This window comes from Lontra canadensis, unplaced genomic scaffold (assembly GCF_010015895.1).
Source record: "Lontra canadensis isolate GAN:19392208 unplaced genomic scaffold, GSC_riverotter_1.0 scaffold34, whole genome shotgun sequence".
Taxonomy (NCBI): Eukaryota; Metazoa; Chordata; class Mammalia; order Carnivora; family Mustelidae; genus Lontra; species Lontra canadensis.
This window is the reverse complement of record NW_022631028.1, coordinates 17,148,373-17,157,120: the sequence shown is the minus strand read 5'-3', so window position 1 is coordinate 17,157,120 and position 8,748 is coordinate 17,148,373. Positions and strand designations below refer to the sequence as shown.

The 8,748-nt window shown below is 39.9% G+C and overlaps 1 long non-coding RNA gene across 1 annotated transcript; it reads right to left on the bottom strand.

Annotated features, from left to right (window-relative positions):
• Window positions 1–1,021: 1,021 nt before the first annotated feature.
• LOC116873619 lies at window positions 1,022–3,735 on the bottom strand. Its single transcript, XR_004383863.1, has 3 exons — window positions 3,658–3,735; window positions 2,072–2,253; window positions 1,022–1,141 (listed from the first exon to the last, which is right to left on the bottom strand). It is a non-coding gene; the product is annotated as an uncharacterized LOC116873619 (long non-coding RNA).
• Window positions 3,736–8,748: the final 5,013 nt, after the last annotated feature.

The following is an 8,748-nucleotide window of genomic DNA, read 5'->3' as shown; positions in this document are numbered from 1 at the left end:
GAGGTTAAGACCTGCTTGAGATTCTCTCTCTCCCTTTGCCCTTCCCCACCATATCCACCCCCAATTACATGCATGCTCTCTCTAAAAAAAAAAAAAAGAAATTAAAAATCTTATTGGCTTTATTCAAAGAGTCACAAATCAAGCAGCATCCAATCTAGCAGATGGAAAGGAGTCCTGAGGAACTGTCCAAATTGAGTTTTATAGGCAGATGGGAGCAGGAATAGGAAGTTTACACTAGGAAAAAAAGCCAGTTGGTTATTTGCAAGCTAACCTTCCTTTAGGGGATGGCCAGAATCTATTGGGCAGATTACCTAACTATTGCTGATCAGGCAGGTCCTGACTGATTGATTTAAGGCCGCCTTTCTGGAAGAGCCAAAACTTTAAGCCTTTATATGGTGATAGGAAGCTTAGCTTAAGTGACTCCATTTTGGGCCTGCTGTCTTTTTTTTTTTTTAAGATTTTATTTATTTATTTGAGAGAGGGAGGACAGGAGTGGGGGGGGTGGAGGGGCAGAGGGAGATGCAGACTCCCCACTGAGCAGGGAGCCTAACTCGGGGCTAGACAGGGCCATAAGATTAGGAGCTGAACTGAAGGCAGACACAACTAACAGACACCCAGGTGCCCCTTGGGCCTGTTGTCCTAACCATCTGTCCCACACTTTTAGTCAGACTCTCAGAATGAGATCAAAACGTAAGGCACCGCTGTGGAGTTCTTGGAGTGTTTTTTGCTGAATCTCTTTGTGGTATTCTAAGCTACAGTATTTGGTTCACATTATTTAAGCTGGTCATTTTCTTCATTCCCTTTCTGATATTCTAGTCTTAGGGAGATCTTTTAGTTAGTGATTAAGGCTGTGAACATGCATTTAAGGCTTTTGAGAGAATACAACATACTCATGAAGCTACAGTGATCATTACAGGTAGGGTAATTCCCAATGTCTAGAGTTTACTTCAAAGCCACCGTCCCCAAGACCCAAAACAATCAGAATCAAGGAAGTCAATGAAAGCCATCATTGAATGACTCACTTTTTTAATCCAACTGGCTTATTCAGTGGTCTTTGTGCAGCTGAGTCTCAGCTTCCCCAGAAATGTCAGTCCAAGTGCAGCAAGTGGTGTTCACCACAGCACGATGCCTCCTTACTCCACTGAAAAAATAATCAGGGGCTACCTTAGTATCCAGAACAATTTTGGCCAGAGAATCTAGGGATTCTGTAGTTGTTGGGCAGCTGTTGCTTTAGCAGCAGACTCTGTAATATCTTCAAGAGTTTACCAGAGGTTCCTGGTCATAGCTTCTTTGGGACTTACTCCTAGCCAGGGAAGTAGGAATCTGCCAAAAATAGCTAATACTTGGTCATGAATGCATTCTGATATTTCCCATTTGTGTCTGTGACTTAGAGCTAGAAAAGTGACAGCCAGGGAGATCTATAAAATTTAAGCATCTATAGATCCCAGGCAGTTTTACTCTGGTTAACCTTGCATTACGTCCCATTCTTTGGACAGAGCCTGGATGCAAGGTTTCCTGGGTTTAAGGTTGTTACCCAAAGACAGGGAAATGGACCCCCAGGGTCAGATAGTATGACATCAAGGATCGGGGGCTGAGTTTGTTCCAGAGAAGCTGAAGCATTGGAAATCAGGGAAAAGTTTGTCACAGGGAGAACTACAGGATTACCAGCATAGTGGCAAACCTACCAATTATTTTAAGGTTGGGTTATCCCCCTTGCAATGGCCAGATGTATATATTTTTAATGATTTTATTTATTTATCTGAGAGAGAAAGAGAGAGAGCACAAGCAGAAAAGTGGCAGATGGAGAAGCAGCCTTCCCACCGAGCAGGGAGCCCAACCTGGGGCTCAATCCCAGCACCCTGGGATCAGGACCTGGGGCGAAGGTAGACATTTAATCTACTAAGCCACCCAGGCACCCCTGGCCAGATATATTTAAACAATAGCATTATCTTTCCAGGACAGAGCAAGGCAAAAGGTAGACAAAATAATCATAAAGAACTTCATAGCGTAAAAATTAGGGAGAGGAGGATAGAAAGATTATTGGTCAGACTTCTTGGAGGAAGCAGTGTACCTTAACATTGGCTACTTGTCTTCTTAGCAATTTGATTTTTGAAGTCTCCATCTCTGCAAAGGATCAGATGTCAGGCGAGACTTCATCAGTTGTGAATTATGGACCTGAGGCTTGACACCTTGTAATTTAGCAGTGGTTTCAGTGGTCAACAGTACTTCATAAGATCCTTTCCATAAATCCACCTTTTGCAAAAGTATCAGAATAAAATGTTATAGATGTGCCAACAACAACAACAAAAACCTAAAAATGTTCACGGTTACATATCTGATGTGAGTTCATCATAATGGAATTGACCTCAAACTTTCTGATTTCTCTTCAAAATCTCAAAGGATTTGTCTTCCATTTGGAAGATGTTAAACTAACTGGTTTATTCCATTATGTTAAATTACATGGGAAACATCACCAATAAAAAGTAATGCTAAACCCTCTTAGGTTATATTTATATGGATGCATTTTATTAATATAAGTGTCATAGAAATTAAATGAAATTTCTAGAAATCTGATAACATTTTGAAACCTCTCTTTTCCTTCCCTCACCTAACCCCTTAGTATATAATCAGCCATCCCTCACCACCCCCGGGCCAGCAGCTCTTTCTGTCCACCAGTGCTGTCCCTGCATGTTAATAAACCACCATTTTGTACCAAAGACATTTCAAGAATTCTTTCTTGGTCATTGGCTCGGGACCTCACCCCACTGAACCTCACCTTTATTCCAAAACTGGTTTGATAATGCAAAACTCACGAGTTTAAACAAGAACAGTGCGATCCACATTGTGTTTCTGTCAGAGGAAGTAAGTTAAGGTACCTGCTTTTCACTAGCAGTTGTGGCAAGAATTTTAAGATTTTCATAGGCCTGGTTTTCAATTAGCCCTTTTTTTCTTGTAAGAATGACATTGTTTCCTCCTAAAGAGGATAAAATACATAATTTTATATCACAAAAGGTATAGAGAAAGAATTCAAGGTATACCAAGAAGGACTTTTGTTCCCTAAATCCAAATCTTTTACAATATCCACAATCCTTTTGAGATGAATACGGGACGTTTAGGGATTAATAAAAAAAGATAGGGGGCCTTTGAATTGCTTCTAGAGGTACTATTTCTGTTTTTGTAAACAATTTATAACATGAAGGCAGTTGTTTTTAATTCCTCAAGCATTGGGTTGCAACCTGACAAATAAGGGACTTGCCACCCATCCAACTACATAGTCTTCACTTCGCTTCTTTATATCAGGGAGAAAATCATCAATGAAGATGGAAATCGAAAGATTACTATGCTGTAGATTTAGAGCTGATTGTCTTTGGGTTGCTTTTCTTCCCTTATGGGTACATAGTATCATTTTAGCTTAGGGGAAGGGCCTGAAGAAGAGCTATTCTGCAATTATCAGCCCCCAGTTTGGCCAACTTCTGACCATAAGCCCACTTATAAAAAAAAATTCAAATATTTTGTCAGGTTTCGGCTGGGACAAACAATAAATATTTCTAGCACTAGTGAATGACCCATGAATCCAACAGATGTCCCCCCAAATAGCCAAAAGATAGCTACTTAGACAAATATTTTGAGAGTTGGCAACAATCAGTAGGATCCTACCTGCAAATGAAGTACAACCCACATTTCTGTCCAACCATATTTTGGGGGACCTTCCTCCCCATGTGACAGTTGTCAGGCCAAACTCTCAGGACACAAAACAAGACAAAAAGACAGCAATAGTTATTGTTGGGAGGGAAAGGATCAATAACCAAGTGACCTAGATTTAGAAAGGATAGGACACATGACATTTTACCTTCCTCTCATGACTGGACACTACAAAGATTTGGAATAGCTGATTCTAGTAAGAATTCTCACATGTCACTGGCTTTTTGAGTTTTCCCAGGATCCTACCTGTGCTCCAGAGTAAGTGGGGTTCAAAGTAGAGAAATAGCCCCATTATCTGCAACGTTTCCTATTAATTTTTAGTTTCTCCTTGGCTGTTTAAGGGAGTAACTGGTAGCAGTTTATCAGAGAATCCCTTAGCGTCCCATCAATCCTGGGTGCCATCCATTTGGGGGCTCTCCTTTGAGGGTAGATATAGGGGTGTTTTAACAACTTGGTCATCTGTTGTTTACAGTCTTTTAGTCTCAGAGTAGAAAGGCAATCCAGACAGTAGACTGTGAGCACTCAGGTAAAGGAGGATAGAGGGGAATATTAGGATCATGTCAGTCTTTTAGTTAACTCCTGTCTTTAATGTTTCCTTAGCCTTTTGCAGTGACTCTTTCAGTGAAGTTCTTTTAGAATCTTGAAGACTTTTGGAGACTTCTACCTGCCAATTCAAATAGGTAATCCATTCTGTTTGTTTGATTTGGCAGCTAACGCTTTCAAGTGCGCTTACTAACTGGAACATTTCCCATAATGACTGTTGTAATTCTAGACTGTCTTAGTAATATTTTGCCATTTTCACAGATACATCTTCCAGGACTATCATACTAAGATGTAAAATAAGCAGTGATGCCAGAAGGTGGTGTACTCAAGTCCCTGAAATTTAGGATCCTACTTCTTTAGCTAAAGCCTTGAGTCTCCTGAAGCTCAGTTAATACTTGAGAGGTGTACCAATGGGTTGGGGGTTGTATGGTGGCACGTATATCTTAGAATTAGGAGGTGAGTGCTCTAATACTTTTTAACCACTTGACTTCTACCCATCAGTTTTTTCAGCTTTGGCTTCTGAGATTCCCATTAACAATAGATTTATGAATCCTTCCCCCAGTTACTGTTGGTTTCTACTAATGTGAACATGATGTGAACAGAACTATGGGCACCAGAAGTAACCAGATATGGTAATATGAATTGGCCAAAAGAATGCCTTTGGTGCACAATACTAGCAGATCCCAAATAGAACTACGGCCAAGAGATTCTACCAGGAGATTCCAACAAATGCTGATTGCAGACCAGCTGAGGGTTAAGGACTTGGGTTCCAGGTGGAACTGTCTGCCAGCTCAAGGAGACCAACAAATCCCTGGACTGGGCCTGTAGACTAACAAAAAAGCCTCTGTAGTGCTCTGTTAAAGCCTCCTGTTAATCTAGACTGACCTGTTAACCCCTAGACTGGAAAGCCAATTAGATTGGGAGCTCAACACAAAAAGAGCAGAGCTTGCATCTAAGAACTTACCCATGGCCCTCAAATGGCAAGAAAGAGAACTCAGAAGTTTTGAAGGGACCAATGCCTCTGGTCCTAATGGTCCCCAACCATCAGAAGCATCCTTTCGATCCTATTACTGCCACCAAACAAAAAAACAAAATTCAGCTGACTAAGTTTTAAAGATCTAATTGGCTTTATTCAATAATTCATGAATAGGGCTACATCCAATCTAGCAGATAGAAAGGGGCTCTGACACATGAGGCTCTCTGCTCAGTGGGGAGCCTGCTTCCCCCCTCTCTGCCTACCTCTCTCCCTACTTGTGATCTCTGTCAAATAAATAAATAAAATCTTTAAAAAAAAGAAAAGAAAAGAAAGGGGCTCTGAGAAGCTGTGAAAGATTTGTATAGACAGAAGGAAGCAGGAAGAAGGTTATACTAGGTAAGAAGTGGGTTGTTTTTACAAGTTTGTTTTCCCTATAATGGATAGTAGGGGTCCATTAGGCAAATTACCTAACTAGTGTTTATCAGGCAATTCCTTACTGACTAGTTTAAGGTTCTATTTCTAAGATAGCTGAAACTTATAGTTAAATCAAATCCCTGTTTGGGGCCATGGGGCTTAGTAAGCAACTCCATTTGGGGCCTTTCGGTCTTGTTTTAATATTAGACTGCGTTAAACAATTTAATAAAAGACATCATGTTGCTTGGTTTGAACATTTTAATACTGATAAGACCTTTAAAAATAAAGAGTTCTGAAGTGCCTGTCAAGATGTTGCTATAGGAAGATCCTTAGCTCACCTACAATAGACACAACAATCTACTACATTTGGAATAATTCTCACTAAAGGGAACTTAAAAACAGGATGAACAGAGCTTCCACAATAGGGGGCAGCATGAAGAGATGTAGAAGAGGAAGAGATGTGGTCTCACTAAGGAAAAAAAAAAAAAAAACAAAACACACCAAGGCATTACATTCCATGGTCTTTTGCCTAAGCAGTGAAAGTGAAACTCCATTATCAGGCACGTCAACCATTAAATCCTGCACAGGAGAGACAAACACCCAAAACAACTGGCTTTGAGGACCAACAGGGAATATGTCCAGGAAAACTGTAGATTTGTACAGAAAGGAAGACCTGTTGTTAAGGGGCTCATGCATAGACCCACTCACCCCAAAAAACACTGCAGAAACACCAAATCAAAAAGTATACAGACTTTGGGTGAAGGATACCCACTTACTGATCTTGGAGCACCTGCTAATGATGCAGGGGGCAGGTGGGCCTCTGCCCAGGGACTGAGACCTGGGCAGCAGACCTTTGGGAATCCTACCTGTATACTGCTAATACCAAGGGAAGCACCCTGCTGAGAGTTCTGCTGCACAATCCTGTACTTTGGCTGGGCCTTACAGCTGCAAGGACAATAACACTGCCTACTAGCAAGCCCACAACAACCACAGCTGGGCCTTTTAGCCAAAGACTGTACAGCCAGACAGGCTGGAGACCAACCCTGCCTACCAACATGCCTGCAGCCATTGCAGACCGACCACAATGGGGGCGGGGGGTGGGGGGATGGACACATGTGGCTCATACTGAGGATATATCTACAACACCTGAATCTGGTATCCAGGGTGGACTGAACTTCCAAGCCCTACAGGATCTATCCTACAAAAAGCCAGTATTTCAAAACTATGAGACATAGCTGAACTAATACATGAAAACAAAAACAGAACTAGACAAAATGAGAAGACAGGGATATGCTGCAAACAAAAGAACAAAACAAAACCTTGGAAAAAGAACTAAACGAAACAGAGATAAGCAATGTATCCAATAAAAAGTTCAAAATAATGGCCATAAAGGAACTTACTGAACTCAGGGGAAGAAAGGATGAACACAGTGAAAATTCTGGTAGAAAATATAAGCAAGTGCTCAAAGTTGAAGACTATAATAATAGAAATAAAAAATCAACTCAAGGGAATCAACAGCAGATTCAAGGATACAGAAGAGTGGAGCAGTTATCTGGTAGTCATGTTAGTGGAAATCACCCAAAATAGCAGGAAGAAGAACCAACTCAAAGAAATGAGGATAATTTAAGAGATGTCTATGAAAACATCAGGGGCATCTGGGTGGTTCAGTGGGTTAAAGACTCTGCCTTCGGCTCAGGTTATGATCCCAGCCCTGGGATAGGGCACCGCATCAGGCTCTCTGCTCAGAGGGGAGCCTGCTTCCCCCTCCTCTCTCTCTGCCTGCCTCTCTGCCTACTTGTGATCTCTGTCAAATAAATAAATGAAATCTTTAACGAGAGAGATTTCTATGAAAACATCAAAATAATATTCACATAATAAGTGTCCTAGAAATAGAAAAGAGAGAAAAAGGGCAGAAAACTTACTTGAAGAAACAAAGTTGAAAACTTTGATAACCTGGGAAAGAGACCTTCAGGTCCAGGAAATACAAAGATTGCCAAACAAAATGAACCCAAAGAGAGCCTAACCAAGACACATTAAAATTAACGTGAAATTGTAAAGATAAAAAGGGAATCTTAAAGCAGCAAAAGAAAAGCATTAAGTTACATAAAAGGGAAACACCTAAGACTATAATTGGATTTTTGCAGAAACTTTGACTCTACTGTGCTACCCTCTTAGGCACTGCTAAGTGCTGAAAGGAAAGGAAAAAAATGACAGCCAAGGATACTCTGCTGGCAAGGTTATCATTCAGAATAAGAGATAGAGTTTCCCAGACAAACAAAAACCAAGAGTACCACTAAACAAGCTTTACAATTTAAGTAGAAGACAAAAGACTATAACTAGAAACAAAATATATGGGAAAAAATTCCATTTGTAAAGACAAACATAATGGATTAAGCACTTAAAGTGGTAGTATGAGGGTTAAAACACAAAAATAGTAAAATTACATTGACAATAAAATCTACAATAATTACTTAAGGGATATACTACATAAAAGGATGTTAAATATGTCAAAAATCTAAAACAGGGTGGGAGGGGAGTAAAAGTACAGCACTTTTAAAATGGGTTCAAACTTAAATGATGACCAACTTAAAATAGACTGCTATATATGTAGAAGTTATATATAAAATATATGAGCCTAACAGTAACCAAAAATCTGTAATAGACACACAAAAAACTTAAAAATCAAATATAACATTAAAGAAAGTCATTGACTCATAAGAGAGCAAGAGGAAAAAGAGAACTACAAAAACATCCAGAAGACAACCAAATGACAAAAAGTGCTTAAATGCTGCCTACAAGAGACTTACTTCACCTAAAGACACATACAACTAAAAAGGAAGAGCTAGAAAAACGTATTTTATGCAAATGGAAGCAAAAAAAACCCAAAAAGGTAGCAATACCTCTGTTAGAAAAAATAGACTTTAAGAATCTCATGCTCTACCGACTGAGCTAGCCAGACACTAGAAAAAATAGACTTTAAAATAAAGGTTGTCACAAAGAATGGCATTGCATGACAATAAGGAATCCATCTAACAAGACAATATAACCCACTTACATCAATGGATAGATCATCCAGACAATAAGGAAACAGTGCCCTTAAACAATATATTATA